Source organism: Schistocerca nitens, chromosome 8, assembly GCF_023898315.1.
Source record: "Schistocerca nitens isolate TAMUIC-IGC-003100 chromosome 8, iqSchNite1.1, whole genome shotgun sequence".
In the NCBI taxonomy this organism is placed as follows: Eukaryota; Metazoa; Arthropoda; class Insecta; order Orthoptera; family Acrididae; genus Schistocerca; species Schistocerca nitens.
In genome coordinates this window covers 268,524,159-268,547,592 of record NC_064621.1, presented here as the reverse complement: position 1 = coordinate 268,547,592, position 23,434 = coordinate 268,524,159, and the positions used below count along the sequence as shown (strand labels likewise).

The 23,434-nt window shown below is 38.6% G+C and overlaps 1 protein-coding gene across 1 annotated transcript in view; it reads right to left on the bottom strand.

The window, feature by feature from the left end:
* The window catches only part of LOC126199515 (furin-like protease 2), a 713,209-nt gene that overhangs the window by 530,959 nt on the left and 158,816 nt on the right, over positions 1-23,434 (bottom strand). The window contains exon 2 of the mRNA XM_049936438.1: positions 14,005-14,109. The gene's annotated coding sequence lies outside the window, so the exon portion shown is untranslated. The remainder of the gene's footprint in view (positions 1-14,004; positions 14,110-23,434) is intronic.

The window sequence follows — 23,434 nt, the reverse complement described above, 5'->3', positions numbered from 1 at the left end:
GTTCGTATGATTTTGTACGTTTCATAGCTTTCTTACCAACATACAAACGAAGAAACGTAGACTTCGAACAAGAATGAGGTAGTTTAATATGAATAGAGAGATGATGGCCTAACTGTAGAAGTACTGATGTTTGATGAGAAGTCGTGGACTGTGTTAAGCAGTTGTCGGATAATTCACCGAGAAACAGACAAGAGCGTATCTACAAAGTAGAAGGCACGAGAGTAATAGGCTGCATCACACTTTCACGTCTGTCAAAAAGGGGAACTTCCGCTACACTACAAGTCACACTTTTGAAGAATTTTCTTACTGCCAATAAGCTGAGGGCATTTCAGGAGTACAACTGATGATATAATTTTGATTGACACTGGCGACTTACTGAAAGAGGAAATGAAAAGCGATCATATTACATTATGATATGTTCCTCTTTCGTATATATTTGTCGCAGATTGAGAAATTGTAAAGAAAAGAGCTTAAGGATATTACAGTAGTTAACAACGGTATTTCAGTTAAGTACTTAAACTCTTCCACACAACATTTATTTAAACCACTCACTCCAGCGCGGTAACAGAACACCGTCTACAATGAAAGGACACAGCTGTTCTGCAGCTTGAGACAACTCGTCGTAAAACTGCTACCCGTACGTGCATTAAATTTTTATTTTACTTATATTTTAACACCTGCATGCCGGTATCATATTGAGAGTTGAATTATGATACGATACAGTGGAAAGAAAGTGCATCTAAAATAGGTGATAGCTCATTAACACACCAGCGAATGCACAATAAAAAAGCAACGGATAGCAATGCGAACGGCGCTTTAAAAGCATGAAAACGAAATTACAACTACAATAATCTATTTTTTTGGGTCAAATTAAAAAGCTGGGGCGCTGCAGTCATGGACTGTGCGGCTGGTCCCGGCGGAGGATCCAGTCCTCCCTCGCGCATGGGTGTGTGTGTTAGTCCTTAGGATAATTTAGGTTAAGTAGTGTGTACGCTTAGGGATTGATGACCTTAGCAGTTAAGTCCCATAAGATTTCACACACATTTGAACATTTTAAAAAACTGAAATAAAGATGCTCAGACGTATGACATCTACATCTACATACATATCCTATAAGGCACGGTATAGTGCGTGGAGGAGAGTACCTCTTACCCCCACTAGTAACATTCTCTCTTCCACTCACGAATAGAGCGAAAGAAATAATTTTCTATATGCCTCCATACGAAACCTAATTTATCTTATATTATCCTCGTGTCCTTATGCGAAATGTATGATGGCGGCACCAGAATGGCTCTGCAGTCACCTTCCAATGCCGGTTCTCTAAATTTTTCTCCATAGTGTTCCTCGAAATGAACGTCGCCTTCCTTCCAGGGATGCCCACTGGAGCTCCCGAACCATCTCCGTGATACTTCCGTGATCTAACCTCGTCAGTGAATTGCTTCTGTATTTTGCTTTAGTCAGACCCGGTTGGAATCCGAAACATTCAAGCAGTACCGAAGCATGGGTTGTACTACAGTCTCCTTTACCGATAATTCACATTTCTCTAAAATTCTCCCAGTGCACCAGAATCGACCATTCCCCTTCCTATTACAATCCTTACATTCTTCTTAAATTTCACATTGATTTGCAACATTACATCCAGTTATTTTTTCATGGTGGCTGTGTAGATCAGTAGCATACTTATGCTGTATACTATTTGTTGTATTCTATTTGTTAAATCCATCTTTAAGAAAGGTCATAAGGGAGATATCAATAACTACCTACCTGTTACACTACTGACATCGTTTATCAAGATTTTTGAGAAGATTATGTATTCTAGAATAGTATATCACCTTAGCAACAATAGTATACTTAGCAAATTACAGTTAGGGTTCAGATGGGTTACTGTACTGAGAATGCCATTTACAGGTTCACTCGCTAGATTTTACGAGATTTAAATTATGAAACCACATCGGTTCTTATTTTCTGCAACCTCTGTATTGCACGTGACTGTCTGAATCACAGAATTCCCCTAGATAAACTAACGTTTTATGTGATTGATGGTATAGCCAACCAATAGATTATGTCATATCTGACCAAAAGAATACCGGAAGCTGTACTCAGTAACTCAAGCAGTACAGTCCAGGCACGTAATTATGATCTGGGAGAAATCACAAATGAGGTTCCCCAAAGTTCAATTTTGAGTCCACTACTGTTCCTCATACACACGACTTCCGTCTAGTACAGAACAAGCAGAATTACTTATTTTCGCAAATAACAATAGTATCGTAATCAATCCAAGCATATGTACAGAAACAGAAGAAATGGTAAAGTTCTTAAAAGTATCTTTGACTGCTTTCTCCGAATGGTCTCACCTTCAGATTAAAAAAAAAAAATACACAAGATATTTAGTTCTCCACGTCTAGAAGTTTCCATTTCCATTCATCAACGTACTACTGATGTCAGCAACGTGGATGAATAAGCTGTTAAGCTGATTGTGTGATAACTCTCGCACTTGTAAACCCTTACAATGTTCGAAATTGAGTGAATTATGATTTTCCGAAAGATTGATGGCGTACAGCCGCCTCATACATTCTAGATATCAGTTTGAACAGCCGTTTGGTAGCCGCTTCTCCCAAATACATTTAGCAATTCTGACTGAATGCTATGTTTCCCTTCTGCCTTACTCAGTCTTATGTTCTGATAGTAATACTGCACTCCAAACCTCTTCCTTATCGACTCTTGTTTCTCCTTCTGTCACTTCATCACACTAGTCATTCCCCTTACAGAAGACTGTAATGTATGCTTCCGAACAATCCACTCTCTCGTCCTCATTTAACAGTGGGATTCTCACTGTTCTCTTAATGTTACCACTATTGCTTTAAATATAACCGTAGGTGGTTTTAACTTTTAAGCCAGTTCTTCAGACAATTATTTTACATTTCTTCACATTTTTCATGCAACCATTTCCCTTAGCTTCGCTACACTTGCTGTTTAATTTATTAAAAATTGATTAATGTGTCTATAATCTTAAATTTTCATGAAAATTTTTCTTTCTCTTTGTTTCTTCGATCAACTGAAATACATCTTCTGTTAGCCTTTGTTTCTTCTTAGTTTCCTGCTTCGTAGCTGTGATTTTATTTCCAACTTATGCCATTGCCCTCTTTAGACATATCCATTCATTTTCAACTGAACTGCTTACTGGGCTATTCATTCTTAAAATTTCTATAGCCTCAGAGATCTTAAGGTGTATCTATTCATTTCTTAGTATTTCCATATCACACTTCTTTGCACACTAATCCTTCCTGTCTCTCTTAAACTGAAGCCACTTATTCATCATTACTAAATTGTGATCTGAGTTCGTATCTGATCCTGGGAACGCCTCACAATCTAATATCTGATTTTGGAACCTCTGTCTGTCCATAATGTAATATAGCTGAAATCTATCCACACACCCTGGTATTTTCCACTTTACCACCCCCTCTTCTGACTAGAAATCGATGCTATTGCGATCAGAAATTTATTGAAGAACTAAATTACACTTTCTCTTCTCTCATTCCTCCGACCGAGACCATATTGTCAGGTAACACTTTCTTGTATTCCTTCTCTTACAACTGCATTCCCACCCCCCATGACTATCGGCTTTTCAGCTCCCTTTATGTGCTGAATCACTCGCTCAATATCCTCATGTACTTTCTTCTTCTGCTTGCTTGCGGTATGTATATCCGAATATTGTTGTTGGCGTTAGTTTTCCGTCGATTCTGATGAGAAAAATCCAATCACAGAGTTGTTCGCCGTATCTCGCTCTCTAACCTACCTTTCTATTCATAACGAATCGTAATCCTGTGATACCAGTTCCTGCTGCTGTTGATATTACCCTATAATTATGTGATCAGCTTCAGTGTCTCTCATTTCAGGGACCCTCTCTATATCTAAAATGAGCATTATCATTAGCCTTTTTAGATATTCTAGCTTCTCCTGCCACTATCAAATTCCTGACATTCCACGCCCCTAATGCTAGAGCGTTTCCCTTTAGTTGGTTGTTGAATCTTTTTCTCATGGTCAGCTACCCATCTGCAGACCTTCCTGGAGATCTGAATGAGGGGGCTAGTTCGGAATATTTTGCCAGTGGAGAGATCATGTTACAGACTTTCAATTACAGGCTACATGTCCTGCGAATACACAGTACGGGCCTTTAATACAGTTGTTTCTGTTGCCTTCTGCATCCTCATGCCGTTGATACTTGTTGACTTCCGCCTTTTACGAGGTTTCCCACCCCAAGAGCAAGAGTGTGCCCTGAACTTCTGTCCGCTCCTCCGGCCTCTATGACGAGCTGTTGGCAGAACTACGGTGACTTCGTACATCGAAAAGCTTCGGCCGCCATTGCAACTAATTTTTATTCAGAATTTAAGCAGTGGTGGACTTCGAATCGGGGACCGTGGACATTTTGATTATTACTGAAAGACACTATCCTCATACCACAGGCATCTCAAAACTGTACTGAATATTTAATAAAAGAAAATCAACATCAGACTGGGATACAAACAGACATGTCTGTCTTAGGGCATAAAAATAAAATTAAGGGAACTCTCTTTTCAGGACGAACATTTAATACGGGAAACCATAAATAAAAATCAAAACATTCTCGAAGATAAAAAGAGTAACAACATAAGGCCAATATTCAAAGCAGCTCACAGTCTACAATAAAAATGATACATAATTATGTCAGTAATTGCTTACAAACACTGACTTTTCAGGAGCCAAAGTAACCCTTCCACCATTTGAGCTGAAGCATAGAAAGCGTCCAAACGATATGTATAGCATTTTAAACAGGGAAGTGTTTTTCACTAAAGTTCATTTTTACGTGTACAATAGACAGATAATCCATTTTCTTTGCCCTTGATCGATATTTGTAGAAAGTTGAGACAAAAGAAACTCTACTGTTTTTCTCTGGGTTAATTCAATGTGTTTTCAAATTGTTGTCAACGAGGGCATATAATAATGAAAGCAAGATAGTATAATTTCGTTCACAACAAAATAATTATACGTTATTGCTACTGTTACCATTATTCCTTGTTATTTGTCCCCACATAAATCACTGTTATTACCACTACATTTCATCTCCTCTTCTTCATTACAGTTTTCATCGCTGATACCAAGAAGTACACCCATCACGAAGGTTTTGTTTCCTTCATGCAGGGATTGCGTCACAGAATATGCCTCCAGCTGGCTGAATACCAGATTCTTGTCGTACAAAAGTACGAAAGTATTATATCCTCTACTAGGAGTTCTCTTAATAACGATACGCCTGTTCCATGGGCCAAAATGATAGTTTTGCAATGAGACACACAACCTATGTTCCACATCCTTGTGAATCATCCGTGCCTGCTGCCGTTCGAGCGGAGGATTAACACTAGAACGGCAGAGTTTCTGACATTCCTAAAACGGCGGAAAGAGGTCGCTTTGACCACACATAAAATATTTTCATACTTCAATTAAACAAGAAGGTTTCAATGTTTGTTCATCCAGCTGGCACCTGAAATACTATTTTTACAAATCTAGTTGAATACAGTGTGCTGTTGGAATATTTCTACCATCCCTAATTAAGATACTTAACCATTTATTACTATTCTAATTATTTATTTACTCATAATTTATAATTAAATTCTTGTTTTAAGTTTTACATTAATAATTTAATTTTTGTTTGTTAGTTTAATGTTTCAGGTACATGTATTTTCTGAATTGAAAATAGTAAGAAATTCATTATTATAATGGAAAATAATTACAATAATCATAATCTGTCATGAAATATTTAAAAGATTATTATTATTATTATTATTAGTCGTAAAGCTCCCAACATGGAAGACGCTAAGTAAAGATGGTTCACTTCTGGGGCTTCTTATTCTTCTTGTTTGCCCACCAGGTCTTCATTCTTTGCGAGAATTCAGCTTTTCTTTCTTCGCTCCATTTTGTTCCAGTTCTCGGCGCTTTTGTCTCTGGTTTGACCTCCCATTTGTCAACTTTAAGTTTGAAATTGTTTCTTTTGTTCATGTCTTCAGTAGTAATGTTGGCTAATTCCAGATCTTTCTTTACATTTTTGATCCATTCTCCTCCATTAACAAGGGATGCTACGTATCTTACTATTTTCTTTGTAAGTCTGTGATCGGGAAATCTCATTATGTGGCCATAGAATTTTAGACGCCTCTTCCTCATGTCTATCTCTATGTTAGAATATTCTTCAATTTTAGAATTTTTCTGTAATCTATACCCCTCTTTGGTCCATCTTGGTCCCAGAATTTTCCTAATGATTTTCCTTTCCTCTTTCTTCAGGTTTTCCATATCTGTTTTCCTTTTAAGTGTCAAGGTTTCGCTGGCATATAGCATTATTGGTTTAATTACCGACTTATAATGTTTAATTTTTGTATTTATAGATAGACATTTTTATTGTAAATGTTTTGGACCAGCCCTAGACCCCTACGAGCTTTTAATATTCTTTCTTGTTGTGAATATTTTTCAGAAATTATTTCTCCTAAATATTTAAAGTATGGTATCCTCTTAATTTCTCCATATTTGGTTTGTAACTTAGAAATTTCTAGATTTGTTGTTGTAAACACCGTTTTCTCAAAAGATATTTGTAGGCCAACTTTTCCTGCACACTCTTTTAAGGTTTCTATCTGTTTGACTGCCATTTCACTAGAATCTGCCATTATTGCAAGATCGTCTGCGTAGGCTAAGTAGGGGATTTGTAGGTCATCTTTTTTGGTTCCCAGTGATATTGGTTTCCAGTACTTTTCTTTTTTGAGTTCTTTTTCCCATTCTGCCATGACTCTATCCAGAACTAAGTTAAATAACAGAGGTGATAATCCATCACCTTGTCTAACCCCAGTTTTTATCTCAAATGATTTTGAAAGTTTTTAAAAGATAATTTTTTATAATATGCACATAAATTTATCAATTGAAGACATAAAGTATGAAAACGAGTCCATTATCGTGTTTTTAGCACATTGTTTTACAGGCCCGTCTATGTCACACAAACTTTTACTACATCAGAATATTTTATGGTACGTGTGGCTGGTATACATGGCTGTTAATCACGTAAACACTTGTTATCTTTCTTGTGTAGCACCAGGACTTTTATAGATTTAGCGTCAGCAAACTGAACTTAGTTGGTTACATACTGTTTATGTTTGTAACATATATGAAGATGGCAGTAATCAAAACCAGTAATTGTGAAGTGTAAAGGTTTATTTGATCAAGACGGACCTGTAAGATAAAATACACATAAAATAAACGAAATTTTTTCACATAATATACACGGCGGAGTACACAATATAAATCACAATTCAGCAGGTTCTCCAACTGTCATTGGTGGTCCTCAAAAATACTGATCTGTCTCTAGCATATTTCTGGACATCGGTAAGCCTCGGCGAAGAGAATTGATTATGTTCTAACGACTGCAGCTTGATTATACTGTTTCTCACGTGGAGATTGACATCAAACTCATTAGTGACTGTTAGGATTGAAAATCTTCTCAAAAAGTTCTTACAAACATCGACAGATGTATTTGTTCCACGGCTGTCACTGAGCCGAGGAGTCCTTTGGGATCACCATTCTTTCTTGTCCTCAAAACGAAATTTTCCGCAGTGTCCACCTGCCTCCTCATAGTTCTCATGGAAACTAATTGCGAGTTTGGACAGGAAATCGAAAATCTCTTCTTGTTACTCCAAATGCTCTTCTGAGAGAATTTCAATCTAGTAAACAAACATCAGACCACGTCAGAGATATTTGAAATATATTTTCATCCCAGTGATGGAAAAATATCTGTATGACTTTTACACTTTTGTGGAGAACAAGGTGGAAGAACCGTTTAGAGCATTGCACCTTTGGACAATAAACTTATTGATGTGGTGATTGCAAAAGGCTCGACGGCACAGTTACAGCCATTGGACTTATACTGATTTCGATGTAACTTCTAGATTAGTTTTAAAGGTCTATTTCAGTAGAATGATAATGATGTCAGCCTCTGTTTCAGAAACAGTAGAATCAAGCTCCACTCATTAGTAAATGATCAGTTCTCTTCCCCAAGACTTTCAAATCTAGTGAAACCTCCCTCGAAGAAATCGCTATAATCAGTGGATCATCTGTGACTCTTTGAAATCCTACTGAATTTTGTTTTATATTGACTTCTCTGTCGTACAAATTAGATGAGGAAATTTTGTTTATTTTGTTTGTATGGCGTAAAATAGCATTTGTTTTAAGAGTTTATTTACAGATTGTAATTATTTTCTGTCATAAAATGAGGTGTTTACTATTTTCAAATCACAAAATCCACATATGTGAAACAGTAAACTAAAAAACTATAAAATCTGAATGTAAAATGTAAAATTTTAATTTAAAACTAAAGATAAATATAAGTGAAATTAATAATTAGGGTAGTAATGAATGTTTAGCTGTTTGAATTAAGAATGTAGAAAACACTAAGACAGCATTCTTTATACAGCTTATTTTCCAAAAATGGTATTTCAGAAACCAGCTTTATTATACAAGGATTATGTGGCTTGAAAGCTTCTGTAATTTAAGTTGCAACAATAGCTTTCATTTTTAAAAATTAATTAATGGTGGTGAGTACCTGAAAAGCTTCTAATTATTACAAATGTTGATTACTCAGTTTTCAAAAACTTTAATTGCACATAAATATTATATGAAACTTTCTTTAAACATCATCTTTTCGAAGATATTCCGTCCTAATCTAAAAAGTAACATTAGTTTTCGTGTTGTGTTTTACCCTTTTGTAGCAAAACTGGTCACAAACAAAACAAAATACGTAATGCACTATTTTTTTCATCTCTACATGCCCGCAAAATTCCATCAACTACAAAGTTCCATGCCTACTTGGGAATGCTACCTTTTAAGCCAGCAAAGCTCATCTCTTCTATTTACTAATCAAATTACGTTCATGAAGTTAAAAATCATGTATGTGAGTTCATAGGACTTTGCCATCTTTCAGGACAGTGTTAAATAGAAACCGTCTCGTCTGCCACACTGTGAATCCCAAAAACATCGTACCATAAGGGCTTTATACAGTAAGTGGCATTTCACTGCAAATGCGATAAGGACAAGTGTTACATCTAAAAACATGACTTATTGTTAATGGGTTCTTGCTTTTGTTCTTAGAATGTAGTGTAGTAACATAGCAACAAAAGCTTCTGCCCTTTACAAGTGAAATATTTTTTTGCGCTAGTAATCGACTCTTCTCAGCCTGTGTTTTGCTGTTTTCAGAATCACATATACTATCTGTAATAGACTTGGAATATTCAAAGTTATTTTAAAAGTTACACACTGTCCTGAAGCTCTTATAAGGAAGACTGATATGGTAAAAATTCAAGATGCGTATCACTTATGGTCAAATATTATGTTAGGTATTTTCAGGCTGCTTTTTCATGCAGAAGGTCGTGTGGCTGCCTTACTTTAAAGAACTTAATACAGCACTCAGTCACTTTAACTGTTGGATCTGATATCCTTTTTGGTCTGGTTTTATGGGAACCTCTTTTAACATCTGGAGACGGCCCATACCTTAGAATGTTGTTCTTGATTCTGCACACCCTGTTTTTGGTTATTCCTTGAAAGCTAAGGAGCACTACTTTACAAACTGGAACAATCATAACCTCAGTTCTCAACTTGTAGAAAAATGCAGCTGCATGATTACGACTTTCTTTGTGTAGTCTGCAATTCTGGGAAGTTTCCTCTGAATGGGATTTTTAATAATCAGTACAGCAAGATGAGAATAGACAGTCTACAACTTCTAGACTTTTACAGGTTCTGTAAAAGTAATAAACGGTTAGTTTGCTTTTTGTTGAAGAGCAACATTTTCAAACTGGTATTTCTTTGGATCCGCCATGAAATAGATGAGGTGACAGAGAAGAGCGTTTTTGTACTTAGTGCTTAATTTTTTAAGACAGAGGTTCTGATATTGTGGCGTACCTTTATTTTTACGTATTTTAACAATATGAATAAAATCAATTTACTGATGAAAAACAAAATTCTATCGCACAACGTCTCTAAATCTGCGATTTGAGTGGTACCGGTAATGAATACTGTCACAAATTAAGGACTATATGTACACACATTTTTACATGCGGTACCTTAATATATACACACATCAGACTATTGATTGGTTTTTCTCTGCATTGAACTGCCTTCCCACAAACATCTCACAAAACTGACGACCTGATGTTTCTTTGTAGCTGTAACTGTACCACTAACAAGTAAGCGGACTACCCCTGTCAGTATAGACTACCCGTTTTGTGTCCATGTGTCACACTTCAATACCTGACCTACGGTCAAGGGGAAAGTATGCATTACTTTTTGTTCTTGACATACAGAGGCACTAACTAACCAAAAATCATATCACTTCTAATAGCTAAAATTATTATTCCGGAAGTGAAGTAAATACTGATGTAATGGTGCTCAGAACACCTGTCAGTCACCAATGAAATATCAACATTTATACCTGTTACACCCTGTAGATAGAATAAACAAGGTAAAAGAAGTAACATAAAAATTAAAAATAAAATAAAATAAAAATTGTAGATAGAATAAACAAGGTAAAAGAAGTAACATAAAAATTAAAAATAAAATAAAATAAAAATTACATACTCACGTAGCGGTCCATCATCCACTATTCCTTCATCCTTACCCCACCACGTCGCTCTATTCTCCCAAGAATCCTTAGACCATAATCCCATAGTAAACTCTACAACACGCAACTAAGAGCAGTTAGAGCAGTTATATAAGGACAAAACATTTACTGGAAATCTCTGCACTGCGGATTTAACACATATAGAGCAACAAATGGCTGCGCGAATTTGATGGTACAGCGAATAACTGTCCACAAAGAAAGAAAAATTTACAGCCAATTGGATGGAACTTAATTTCTGTCAGACACATTACATCCCGTTCCTTACACTCAATTCGTGTTGTCATCCAAAGGTCCTGCATTGGTGACCCGTTAGTGACGAAGAGTACAACAGATTTCTGAGGCAGAAAATAGACGGTAAGCTCTAGCAATACATGTACTCAAGACAGCTGGCAGGATTAACGAAATCAGCATTACTAATTCATCTTCAAGTTTAAATATATTCACACTTTTGCCACACAAGATAATATCTTGCAGACGAAAGAATATTTCTAGTCCAAATTTCAGTTAGTATGGCCTCGTATAAAGTTAATTTCGGCTCCTAACGAGTAAATTCCTAATCAATACTCATGATTCTACTCAAGTATGAGACGTGTAACTGGTAAACTTTAAAGATTTTGAATAGATCAATAGCATCCAGTGAACAAATGACAGATTTCACATCTACATCTGCAGCTTGTTCGGCAACCGTCCATATGGTGGCGAATATATCAGGTACCACCACCAGTACGCTCATTCCCTGTTCTATTCCTGAATTTCGTGAGGGGCATTACTATAATCGGTAAATATTCGAGTTAATTCAAATTTCCACAATTTTCTCGTTGTGCTCATTTCGTGATGCGTTTGTGGGAGGTAGTAGTATGTTGTCTGACTCTTCCTAGAAAGTTCCCTCTCGGAATGCTAATAGTAAATCTCCCAGTTTCACACAACGTATCTCTTATAGCGTCTAAGAGTGTCATTCTGTTATACCCTCTCACCGACTAAACAATTCCGTGACGAAACGTTCCACCCTTCTAAGGATCTCGTCTCTCCCTTCTGTTAATCCTACCTGACAACAATCCCAAACAGAAGAGCAACACCAAGGAGTCGGCCGAAGAAGTGTTCTGTAAACTGATACTTCCGTGGATAATCACATTCCCATAACATTCTTATTACGAATTTAAACTTGGCTTCCAAATTTCCTGCTACTAGTTTTGTGGTCATTAAACTGGTTTTGTGGTATTTCCCTTTATATTGTTCTAGATGGTATTTTCTATTTGTACAGGCTTGTCACCTTAATGTGATCGTACAAAAGTGGATTAAAGATTTTGATGTTACTAATGTAGTAGTGTAGTAGAAATATTTTTAACAGCCATGAATAAGAATTGGAGGTTGATAGTAATACCCTCAAAGCTATGACGAAAGCTTTTCATGATGCAAACCCTTATTTACTACAGAAATAATGATATACGTATTGCTGTATGAAAATGTAAATTACAGAACTGTAAGAAAACGTAGACAATACTGACCCCATTATCATTACTATTACTACATGATGTAATTCTCACCAAAACAAGGACACTGGTACGTCATGCCCAAGAAAATGACGTGAAAGTTTATGAATGTTCGTGGTTAATTTACGTACATTCCTATATGTGACCTATTCTTGAAAATGGTTTGAATCAACAAGGACAGCTTCAGTACACAGCACTAAAGGTTATTCACCCCCACGATATATCTAACAGCGTGTTACAACCCTTCTGTCCTTAATATTGGCAGCAATTTCGCGAGAAAGTATACAAAAGTTTAATTAGCTATGCCACATCTAGTGGAAAACTCATTGTTAATGGAATGCCATAAAGCTACCAAACTGTGGAGGTATTAATTTCTACATTTCGCTCGTAGTTCCCCAATGTATCAGGAATTACCTATGGGAAATTCAACAGACCAGTCGAATATGCACAACTCTTAGAAATTTCATTCACAGGTAACGCATCTTCACTAAACCACTTACAGTGATAACGAACGAATTTTATTCGTTTCTACTAATCTGAAACTTAATTTTATCTCTATCTACAAGTGCTATATACAATTAGGTTGAAGAAGCCTACTTATGGTGCATCTTAACTACTGTATTTCATATGAAAATCACTAACGTGACCCATTATTTACCTATGCCTTTTGATGTATGTCTGCCTTGTAAATGTCATAGTTACGACTGCAAGCACAAAGATTCTTGTCCACCTCCTTATGTTGCTTTAATGTTCTTGAATTTATACAATATTTCATACTGAAAAGATAATTTCTCCTTCAGGAGCAAAGACAAACGTATATTCCCTTTTCACAGCAGAATACATACTGGCTGATCTATCTTTAAAGGTTACATCATAAGAAATCCGACGAAGTATTTTGTAGAAAGACTTCATTGGTAAGATGGTGATGGTTTCTTAGAGCTATTAGTCGATCATGCTCCGTGGACTTTCATTGTCTGGAAGTACTGGTGCAGTACGGCTCAGAGTTTTAATTTATCACGAATATTCCTCATTTCTTGTACTCTGTCAAGCGTAAATGAGTCTAATTTCACGCAGAACGAGCTTTATTATCAAAGAGAAAAACTGCAATTGAGTATCTTGTGTCTGTGACCTAGTTATATAGAGAATGTCAGTGAAGGTGTCTACCTCAAATATTTCCCCATCCCTTTAAGAAATCGTAATTTTATTTTCAGCTGAAGTGTAGGGATGTCCTCACTGAACGACGTCTAGTTTTCTGTAATGGCTTTACTTTGTCAACATCGCTTTTAAAAACGGGTGTATAGAAATACTTGTTATAAGCGTCACATATCTCACGGAGACAAATCAACATTTTATTTTGCTATGTTCTATAGATAGTTCCGGAGATGTTACGATATTTAGAACGTAAGACTTACATGCTTTAGCCGTCAAACCGACTGCCGGCTTTTGTTGAAATGTAATTTGGAACTATCGCGTACTGACCACAGTCTCCCCATTTTTTCGCACATGCAGGAGTCAAGCGACAGAATTCGGAATAATAGTGAATAGCTTACTTTAGATTTGATACTAATTACATTCTAACATGTGTAGCTGAGTCGAGACGTAACTGGAATACAAGGGACGTAGGATTAATTCACTGACTGACACTGTATATCGATTTCCGTTCTGTTCCAAAGACTGAAATTTTGCCAGGAACAATGCTGCGTTGAACAGAAACCACACTTCCCGATTTTAATACTAGTTAGAAACGTTGATTACTTACGTTCATGGAGGTATTGGCTAGTAGCAGACCGGAAGTCGGAAACTGTAATGAAAGATACATCAGACTATTCGTCTTACCTGCTTCTCTGCCGTCAAAGCATGATGGTGGTGGTCGCTCGGCGTCGTTGATCGTTTATGTAGTCTTTGGTGCTCCAGGAGGAAGAAACCATCGAGACTGCCAATCTGAAAAGAAAACATTCTCCATAAGAATTTAATTTCTCTGAAACAGAATCAGTTTTTCTTTCTTGCAGTCGTATCACAATATTAAAGACATCTAAAAATAATCGTCAACGAGTCCACCATACTAGAAACAACTAGAGCTGCTGCGAACGCTAAAATTTTTTGAAATATTTTGCCACAAATAAGTTTACTTAATCTTCTCTTTTTGCAGAGATGACTGGGCGTTTGTGTTGTCCTCATCATTTCATCATCATCATGAAAGTGGAGAGATTGGTCAGAGGAAAGGTTCGGAATTTGTGCGGGCGCTGTTAACCGCGCAGTTGAGCGCCCCACAAACCAGAAAAAATCATCGGCATCATCTTTTTGCAGCTATTGAACTACAGTATCTAGAATACAGAGTTTAGACACCATCGCTGGTTACATGTCCCTACGACCCAGACAATTTATAAGGCATGGTAGATAGGGGTCTACATTACCCATCGAAATGTTACAGTTACAATTCGATATAAATAGTGCCTTTAGCATACAAAAAATATAGGGGCGAATGAAAAATACCGCACATGAAGGTCCGCATGCGATTCCGGATTTAGATTCACGACAAAAGTTCAACTATGAAAATCAGTTAAGTTGCATACATGCATGAAAACGAGGCGCTGCCAACACTGCCACGTCTAGTTGCGCATTGGAACGTACAGAGGAACGTGTATCATCCAAAACTATAGTACCAGCCGTCGTAGTACCTCAGTAGGCTGCTGGTACATCAAAACATCAACCATGGAGCTGCGGTTAGAATCTTCATGAAGTAGTTTCTTACTACAGAGATGGAAGTTTACCACAGACTGTAATCTGTATTAGTCATTTATCGCTCTAAATAGAGATGCGCAGTAGAGCGACACTAGTTTTCTAACTTTCAGTGACCACTTGTTAAAAAGAACGCGTATTGTTAAAAATATTTGGCAATAAAGTGTACGTTTCGTATGAGATTCAAGATTATGAAAGAGACATTCGTGGTCGAAAAGCAGTCTTTCCCATCACCTGTTGGTAATACTGGAAATGCAATCTTACCAGACGCCAAAGAACTTCTGAAGAAGTCCTTTCCCACAGTCCAAGCCTTCAGAAAGACGCAGAACTTTGTGCGCCTGTCCCTAAACTGGTGTCTCTCACATAACTTTACTCCGACAATGAGGTGAAGCAGCTCCTATAGACGTGGTTTTTGTGGGAGATCCTTGCAATTCTAGTCCACAAAATCTGATTTAGGACTTCCGTATAACCTTTCCTAAAGACTCGTATAAATCTGTTTGGAGATATGAATAGCGTACGTTTTGTAGAAACTACCGTGGAAAGAATCACTCCAGTCTGCGCTTAGGCCGGTATTACACTATCAAATTTCTTTGTCAAATATCTTTGTCCAATATCTTTGTCAAAGATATTTGATGGTGTAATATGGAACTTTGGCAAATGTCGTCCAATATTTGATCAAATCTAGAGCCTCGCTGTAGATCTGATCAAAGAAGTCGCTTGTCTTCTGCTCAATGTGACATGTTACCACATAGCATTCTGTCGTCTGTAGTGTTTTAATAAACATTTCCGGTAAATACAATTGGTGTGTGCCAACAACTACAAAATTAATAGAGATGTATGAAGCTGATGAGGCGCTTTACAACGTGAGGCACGCTGAATACAATAATAGATTAAGAAGATAGGATACCTGACCCGACCTAACCTAACCTGTCCTAACCCTCTCCTTTAGCAAGGAATCGGAGTGTTACAGTGAGCCTGTCTTCTGCAGATGTAGCAGTTCTTAAGTGAATATAGTGCTTTATGATATGAGGATACACTTCATTGAGGACAGACAGAAATGTATGCTCATCCATTCTTAAGTAATTGATGTACGACTAGGCGTCCTCCACTACAAGCTCACATAACAAGTTTTGTTGAATGCTTTTATCGTGTCGTCGTAAAACCCACGGCTTCTCCCAGGTATTTTCCTTTTTTCCCCCACTTCTCTTCCGCATGTGCACACAGTGTAATTGTGGTACATGCAACTGCTGCGGTTAATAACAAGTTGTTGTTGTCTGCCATCTTGAACTTTGAAGAAAAATATGATGACAGTGTAATACCCCTTCTAGCGCTACGTCAAAGATCTTTGTCAAATATATTTGACGGAATATTTGATCACATGTTTCATCAAATCTTTGACAAAGAAATTTGATAGTGTAATACCGGATATACTGAAACGTAATCGAGCATGCAAAAATAATGGCACTTCGTATATGTACGCTGTAGCTTCAGTTCTTAATCTAGTGACAGTAGACTGGTTGGTACAAATTACCTGAAATCAGTCACGGGCTTACATCGAGAATGCAGATATTTTTCTGAGAGCTGCTGCATTACATGAACGCAATAATCCGTAAAAGTCACATCGACAGTGGTTTCTATCTTCCACGTAATCTAGTAATGAGTGTCTTTTGAGTGAGGATGATACCGTAACGATTTGTAGGTGGTTGTCATATTCTGAGCACCTGTCACGAAAACCCTTAATCGCCACGTATAAACACTGCCAGTAGTAGTTTTTATCACAAATTAAGTATATAAAAGTTTGTGGCTCGTAATTTGTTTCCAGTTTTAATAATCGCAAATATAATTATTGCAGCTGGTAGTGGTTTTGCTGAAGCGGTAGACACGTTTGTTGACTCCCATCTGGAGCTAATTCCCACGCTTGGCGTGTGATAACTGCACGCGGCCTGGGACGAGGAACTCTGGCTGTAATTCACAGCTGTCAGAGCCACGTGACGCAGGTACTAGCAGCCCCACGCTCAGCTGTATATTCTCATCTCCGTGTCCGCGCTGAGGGTGAAATATCTCACAATACTAAAAAAGGGCCGTACAGCAAATAATGATTCCAAAAAATATATATAGAAACTAAAACATTTTGCTTAAAATTTACATTCCAGTACTATCGACAGAAACAAATGAATAAACCGGCGTGGAAAGATCTAAGGACTGTATGAGTTAGATTGTCATGAAACGTAAGCTGTGTTCCATAATTATTTTTAATCAATACTGGCGGTCTCTCATGCGTCAGTGAAAATCATTTAAATTACAATATTAATGCAGATAGCAAACGTACGTTTTATGACTTTCAATCCGATTTCTATACACACTAAATACAACTGGAGCACGATATCGCACCGTAAAGAACGAAGACTTAGAATGTTTCTCGCGAACCACTGTCTTCAAGTGTAATGTAATATGGCGATAGTCTCAACATCATCCACTAAAAGTAATTCCTCGATGACGTTGTCAGTCTTCCTGTTTGCCGTATGTGCCATACCCCGTGGTTATAGCGTCTGCAGCACATTCCACAGACCCTAGTCTGAGATATTTGTGATTTGGAACAGTTTCTTAATTTGCTTTCCAGGATCTTTTCTCGAATTAAGTTCTTCGAGAATTTGTGTCTCATATATTTAGTTTCTCATTTTTCTTTCCATTTAACGTTGCCTCATTAGGCTTCCTTTTTGTCGGCAAAGTTCCATATAAATAAATTGATTATATCATAGAAACACAATCGACATGCCATAAGTATACGTAGACTAACATACAAGTAAGGAACAACGTTATGTCTATTATACCACCTTCACAGGTACATTTGATAGTGGCAAAAACGCCGAAACGATTAACTTGCTTCCCTACCAGTAAAAATATACATAGTGCAGCAATAAAGTGTATTTAGAATAGAATAGTTTCTTTCCTTTTTCCCAAGAATCCACGATTCACACACACACACCCACACACATACATCGCTAAAGGGAACGTTCTGGGACAGCTGCGCTCTAGCTCAGGCTGTCTGTACGTCCTACGTATACTCCAAATAATTTTTAACCCTTTCGTATAAATTAGTCTCTGATTACAAGTAAATGTAATTGTAAAGAATTCCTTTTTTTTGTCAAATCCTGTCGTTAAGTTGGAACGTCTTCATGGAATATGCACTGTCAGTGTCTAATGTAATTCCATACCTCATATTTGGTGTAGTGCGGGATGGTAAGTTTACTTATCTGCGTGCAGAGCCGTATCGAGGGGTGATTCCCCGCCCATGGTGAAACCGAAAAATCTATGACCATCCCGTAAAACTCTGGCAAAGCAGATTTAGCTTATAATGTAATTTATCAAGTACCTTTAAAAAAATGAAGCATTATTGAAAAACAATTCTTAAACGAACTATGTGGATGTAAATATATAGTACGCAAAATATTAATAGGATCACTGCAGTAAATTAATTGGAAATTGCGTAAAAGCTCTAGAAAAATTAAAATAAAACAAAACCTTGTTTTACAGTTCGGGGCAGATGCTGTACATTGTGTTTAGTAACACGTACAACAAAGAGCAGACTTTTCGCCCGTCATATTTTTATTAAGTAATAATAAAAGGAAAGAGATACAATTAAATGTTGATAACATACCTCTTTGCTGAACCTTATTTTACTCTTCCGTTCCTTGTTTTGAGAGAAGGAAACACGTTAGTTACTCCACTGAAGTAAAATTTAGCACCTATGCCATTTTGCAACAACATGATTACTAAACATGTTGACAACGAACTCTCATGGTATAAATGGTTGGCTATAGAAGAAGGCTTCTATTTGAGTTCTTTTGTGTTTACAAATGGGTCGTACTAAGCGAAAGACGGGAGCAACAGAAGAACTAGCAGGTAAAGTACTCACAACGTCCACTGTCTTTGCTGCGAACTTCCACCGTCGCGCATCATTACAGTCTTCAGTCAATACAGATAGGTAACAAACTCGCTCGCCAACCGACAAAGGTACCACAGTGATAGAACGAAATGTTGTAGGGAGCACATTGTGCACATGTGGGAGCGATCTAGATGGCTGTAAGACAATAAACTGGTAGCCAAGATCGCAGGAATTCATTTTATTCTATGATTACCGGTTTCGGTGAAATTATAACCGCCGTCATCTGATCTTAGGATACATACAGGTTACACCATCAAGGCAAACAATGGTCATATTTATAGTTGCCTATAACACGCAGGCCTTACAAAATTGTCGTGTGCCTATGTGTTACTTACGACTATTTTGTAACGCCTGGTTGTTATAGACAACTATTAATATCACCATTGATTGTCTTGATGTTGTAACCTGTATGTGTCCTAAGATCTGAGCTGGGTCCTCAGCATGAAGCCCTACTCACCACTCAACTATGAAGGTGGACTATTTTAAGATAAGAACTTAAGGAAAATGTAGATAATCATTACATATATTAGAAGATTTAAAGTACCGCATAGTACTTGTAATACAAGAAGTTGATATCTCTAGAGATACAAGCACAGAGAATGCCAAATTATAGTAGTTGCAAGAGGGCACTGTCTGTGCCAGGATGAGCGCTGAATGTGACACTAGTGTTCTTTCACGCTACAGTCAGTTGTGCACCTGTTACCGTATCCACTTTTCTTTGCTTTTTAATCAGTGATGGATCCCAGGATTGCTTAAAAGAGGTAAGAAACTGGTTTGCCCAGTAAAATAAAGTTGTGAAGTGAAGATGTTTCTTTTTCTGTATGCAGTGGTAGCGATATATAAATCTCTGCAACCAGCCACAGTGGGTGTCGCTTTGTGAGTGGTGTTATGGCCCTCTGTAAATGGATGTAGTTGATGGGCATGTAATGTCAGATGATCACACATTTATTCAGTGGTTGGTGGGCTGAGCTGGGGAAAGTGACCAAACAGGGAGGTCATTCGTCCCATCGGATTAGGGAAGCAAGACGGTCATTTCCTTTTAAACGAACCATCCCAGCATTTGCCTGAAGTGATTTGGGTAAATCACGGAAAACCTAAATCAGGATGGCCAGACGCGCGTTTGAACGTCGTCCTGCCGAATGTGAGTCCAAGTCAATTCAGTTCGGTGCATATGTATCACCTGTATCTGCTGATGAATTTGCGAGCCTGGAAATAGGCCATGGTACAAAACAATGAAGATCATTTAGTGGCAGTTTTGGACAATTTTTCTTTTCCTAATTCACTAGGATATGTATATTGTCGGGAGCAAATAAACAGACTCCGCCCCTATATCAACAAAACAGGGGTACGTTTTCAGTGCAACAAAGTCAATGAGTCGCAGCCTACAGCTATATACCTTCATGATTACGTTATGATACTAGAACTTTTCAGAGATGATGGAGAGGCGTAAATGTATTAATTTCGTGTAGGGACCTTGGGCCGGCCCAGTAGATACGCTTACCAACAATACTTCATTAGCTTTGGGTCGACGTTACGTCATCAGTAGTGTGAGGCAGACATCCCGCACTCCAGTTACCCGCTACGGTCGCAGGTTCGAATCCTGCCTCGGGCATGGATGTGTGTGATGTCCTTAGGTTAGTTAGGTTTAAGTAGTTGTAAGTTCTAGGTGACTAATGACCACAGCAGTTGAGTCCCATAGTGCTCAGAGCCATTTGAACCAGTTACCCAGGCCAGCTAAGGCTCATTGACGGCCGCAGTCACCTTGGAGAGAAGATGCAGCGTCAGCACTCTGTAGTGCTGAGATCAGGAAGAGCGGCGGCCCTGACGTAAGCAGCATCCCGTGTTGTGCTGCGACGGCGTTATGCAGTGGCAGACACCCGCATTTAGGTGGCTCAAATCTGGCAATAGCCCACATAGAGACAAAGGAGACTGCTGCGCATGGAACATGACCCGTTGCCGCCAGGCAGGAGTCGGACGGCGGTAGGAGTGGATGGAAAGTCAGTGCGCTGTGGCACCAAGCTCTGCAAGGAGATTCAATGCTGCCGGCGGCTGGCCTGATCCGGTCTTCAATCCATGGTTGAACCTGGCAGTGCCCAGTGTTCTCACTGTCTAGCATGGCCTCAAAGTAGTGATGATGCTGCTGGCCTCGGAATGCGCTAGTTTCAACATCTGCTACTATTCACTCCTGTGTGCTCTTGTTACAGTAAAACCCTGCACTTAGCCACACAGCTCATAGGGAGAGTCTTGTCCTGATGTGGTGATACATTCCTGCCTGCTCCAGCTATTAAGGCTGGGTGGCTCAGTCTTCTGCTACATCGTCTCTTAATCATTTTGTGTATTTGTTACTACAACCCATATGGTGCGTTATTACGCTTACTGCCCAGCGGTATCTTGGTGTAGGTCAACACCACGACTACATACTGATTGTTCCAAATTCTGCTAATACTAGGTAGTGACCCTACAGCAGGCTACTGTCAGAGGTGGTAGTATGGACGAAGAAAACTGTTCCCATAAACAAAGGTTCTGAAATGCATTACAAAGAGCCACGAACACTGGTTCAACATTGCTACTGAACAAGCACCCAGCATTCACTTTGGAATTATTTTTTCTTGAGTTTCATTGTGTTTTGGTTCACACTATCAGATATGGAAATCAAAGAGCTTGCTGTAGAGGAAATTTGTTTTGCACTGTCGAACATGAAGAAGTATTCATAGCTCTTAAGTTATGCATGTCAGAATCCTTATTTAGTGGCTATTTTCTTCTTGTTTTGGTCCATACTACCATTACTCAAACAATTTAGCAAAAACGGTACAGATACCTCTAACCCATTGTCAGAGGTATTATAACGATTTTCACCTGAAACTTTCGGCGCGATCGTTTCTGGGGAAGCGTGCCTACCTGAAACTGATATATTTACCCTACTTCAACCTCCATGAAAGTTTGGAACAACATCACAGAATCACTCTGTATGTCGTGATTCGACCACTGGAACGGAAAGCGAATACCACGAACAGTCAGGGCCAGTTTAAGACATAAGTGACACAAGCCGTCGCTTGAGGCTCCAAGCTAGGTCTGGAGCCATGCTTTACATGACGTATTGCTATCAGTAACGACCGTTTGGGACACCGAGATGAGGGAGGTGCCATGACCGCCCCACGTCAAGAGGTGTACACAGCGCACATCGCAGCTTGTAGCGAAAACTGACAGAGGTTAATGTGTACAAGGGAAAAGGGGCGAAGGGGTGGGAGGCGTCAAATGACAAGTCGCTTGTATGAAAAGGTTTTCTCGAAGAGGTCCTGTCAACAGTCAGTAGCCCTGACTGGTTGCTATCAACTTCCGTAGTTAGTCCCCACTGAGACACATTAGAATCATAGTTCAGAGTTAATAGTTCAGAAGAGAAACGGAAATACCACAGTTCAAGTTACCCAGTTGATCTGCAGTAGACCTCCCAAGTCCCCTTCTTTCATTAAAGATCACTTCCAGCGACCCATTGGCTTCGCAGTCTAGTATAACACCTACTCCCATACAACAAGTTATTCTCATTAAACCTTCCAAGATTCACAGAAATACTGCTGTAACCTTACGTAACAACCATTCCCGAAAACAAAAGGCTGAGTCATAGATCTCGCATCGTTTATACGATGGTTTCCACAAGTAATCTTCACTCGATAGTGGAGTGTGTACTGATTTAAAACTTCCTAGCAGCTTAACTGTGTGCCGAACAGGGACTCGAACCTGCGACGTTAGCCTTTCTTGGGCAAAAGTTCTACCGAATGCGTTTTTGAAAGCACCACTCCCATCTGTGGCTAAGCGATCTGCAATGCCGAAGTGAGCAAGGACTGATAAATGCGAGGACTATCCTACGATGGTCTTCACGATGCTGACAAGAGCTATAAGCAAAATACTCTAAAAGAAAACTGACAGTTAAATGAATAACAGTTCCGCGATCGGAAAGATATGGGCACCGGATGAGTAGTTCCGAAGCTGTGCTTGCGAATGGAAGGGAAACACAAGAAAAATCACGCTGACTAGATTTGTCGACTTAGAAATAGCGTTCGACCGTGTAGAATGGTCAAGATAGATACTGTCAATGAAACGGGTGTCAGTTGTAGGGAAAGACGAGTTGCATATAATGTGTACACGAATCAAAAGAAAGAAACAAGAATGAAAGACCTAGAGCGAAATGCTCGGTTTCGGAAAAGTGTAAGACAAACATGTAGTCACTCGCAGCTACTGTACAACCTAAATAAAGGTTCAGGATGGGATTCAAATTCATGGTGAAAGAATGTGATGTCCAATATTGTCTGGAACTATCTCCGCTCGATGCACCAAACTTCTCAGAAGGTACATTTCATGTGACAGCTGGTGGTAGCTGCTAGCTGGCAGATAAACCAGAGGATTGACGACGCTGAGAAAAAGGTTAATTGTTCGAGTGTCTAAGACAAGACGACAGAAACACAAGTTCCGTCGCATCCTTCTCGGAGCCCTACTTACCTGAATTACGTAGACTAATTTCCGATATTTGCTGGTTTGGTAGACGTTATAGCTTAATACATTTCGTAAGTGAATCAGTCCTTGTGG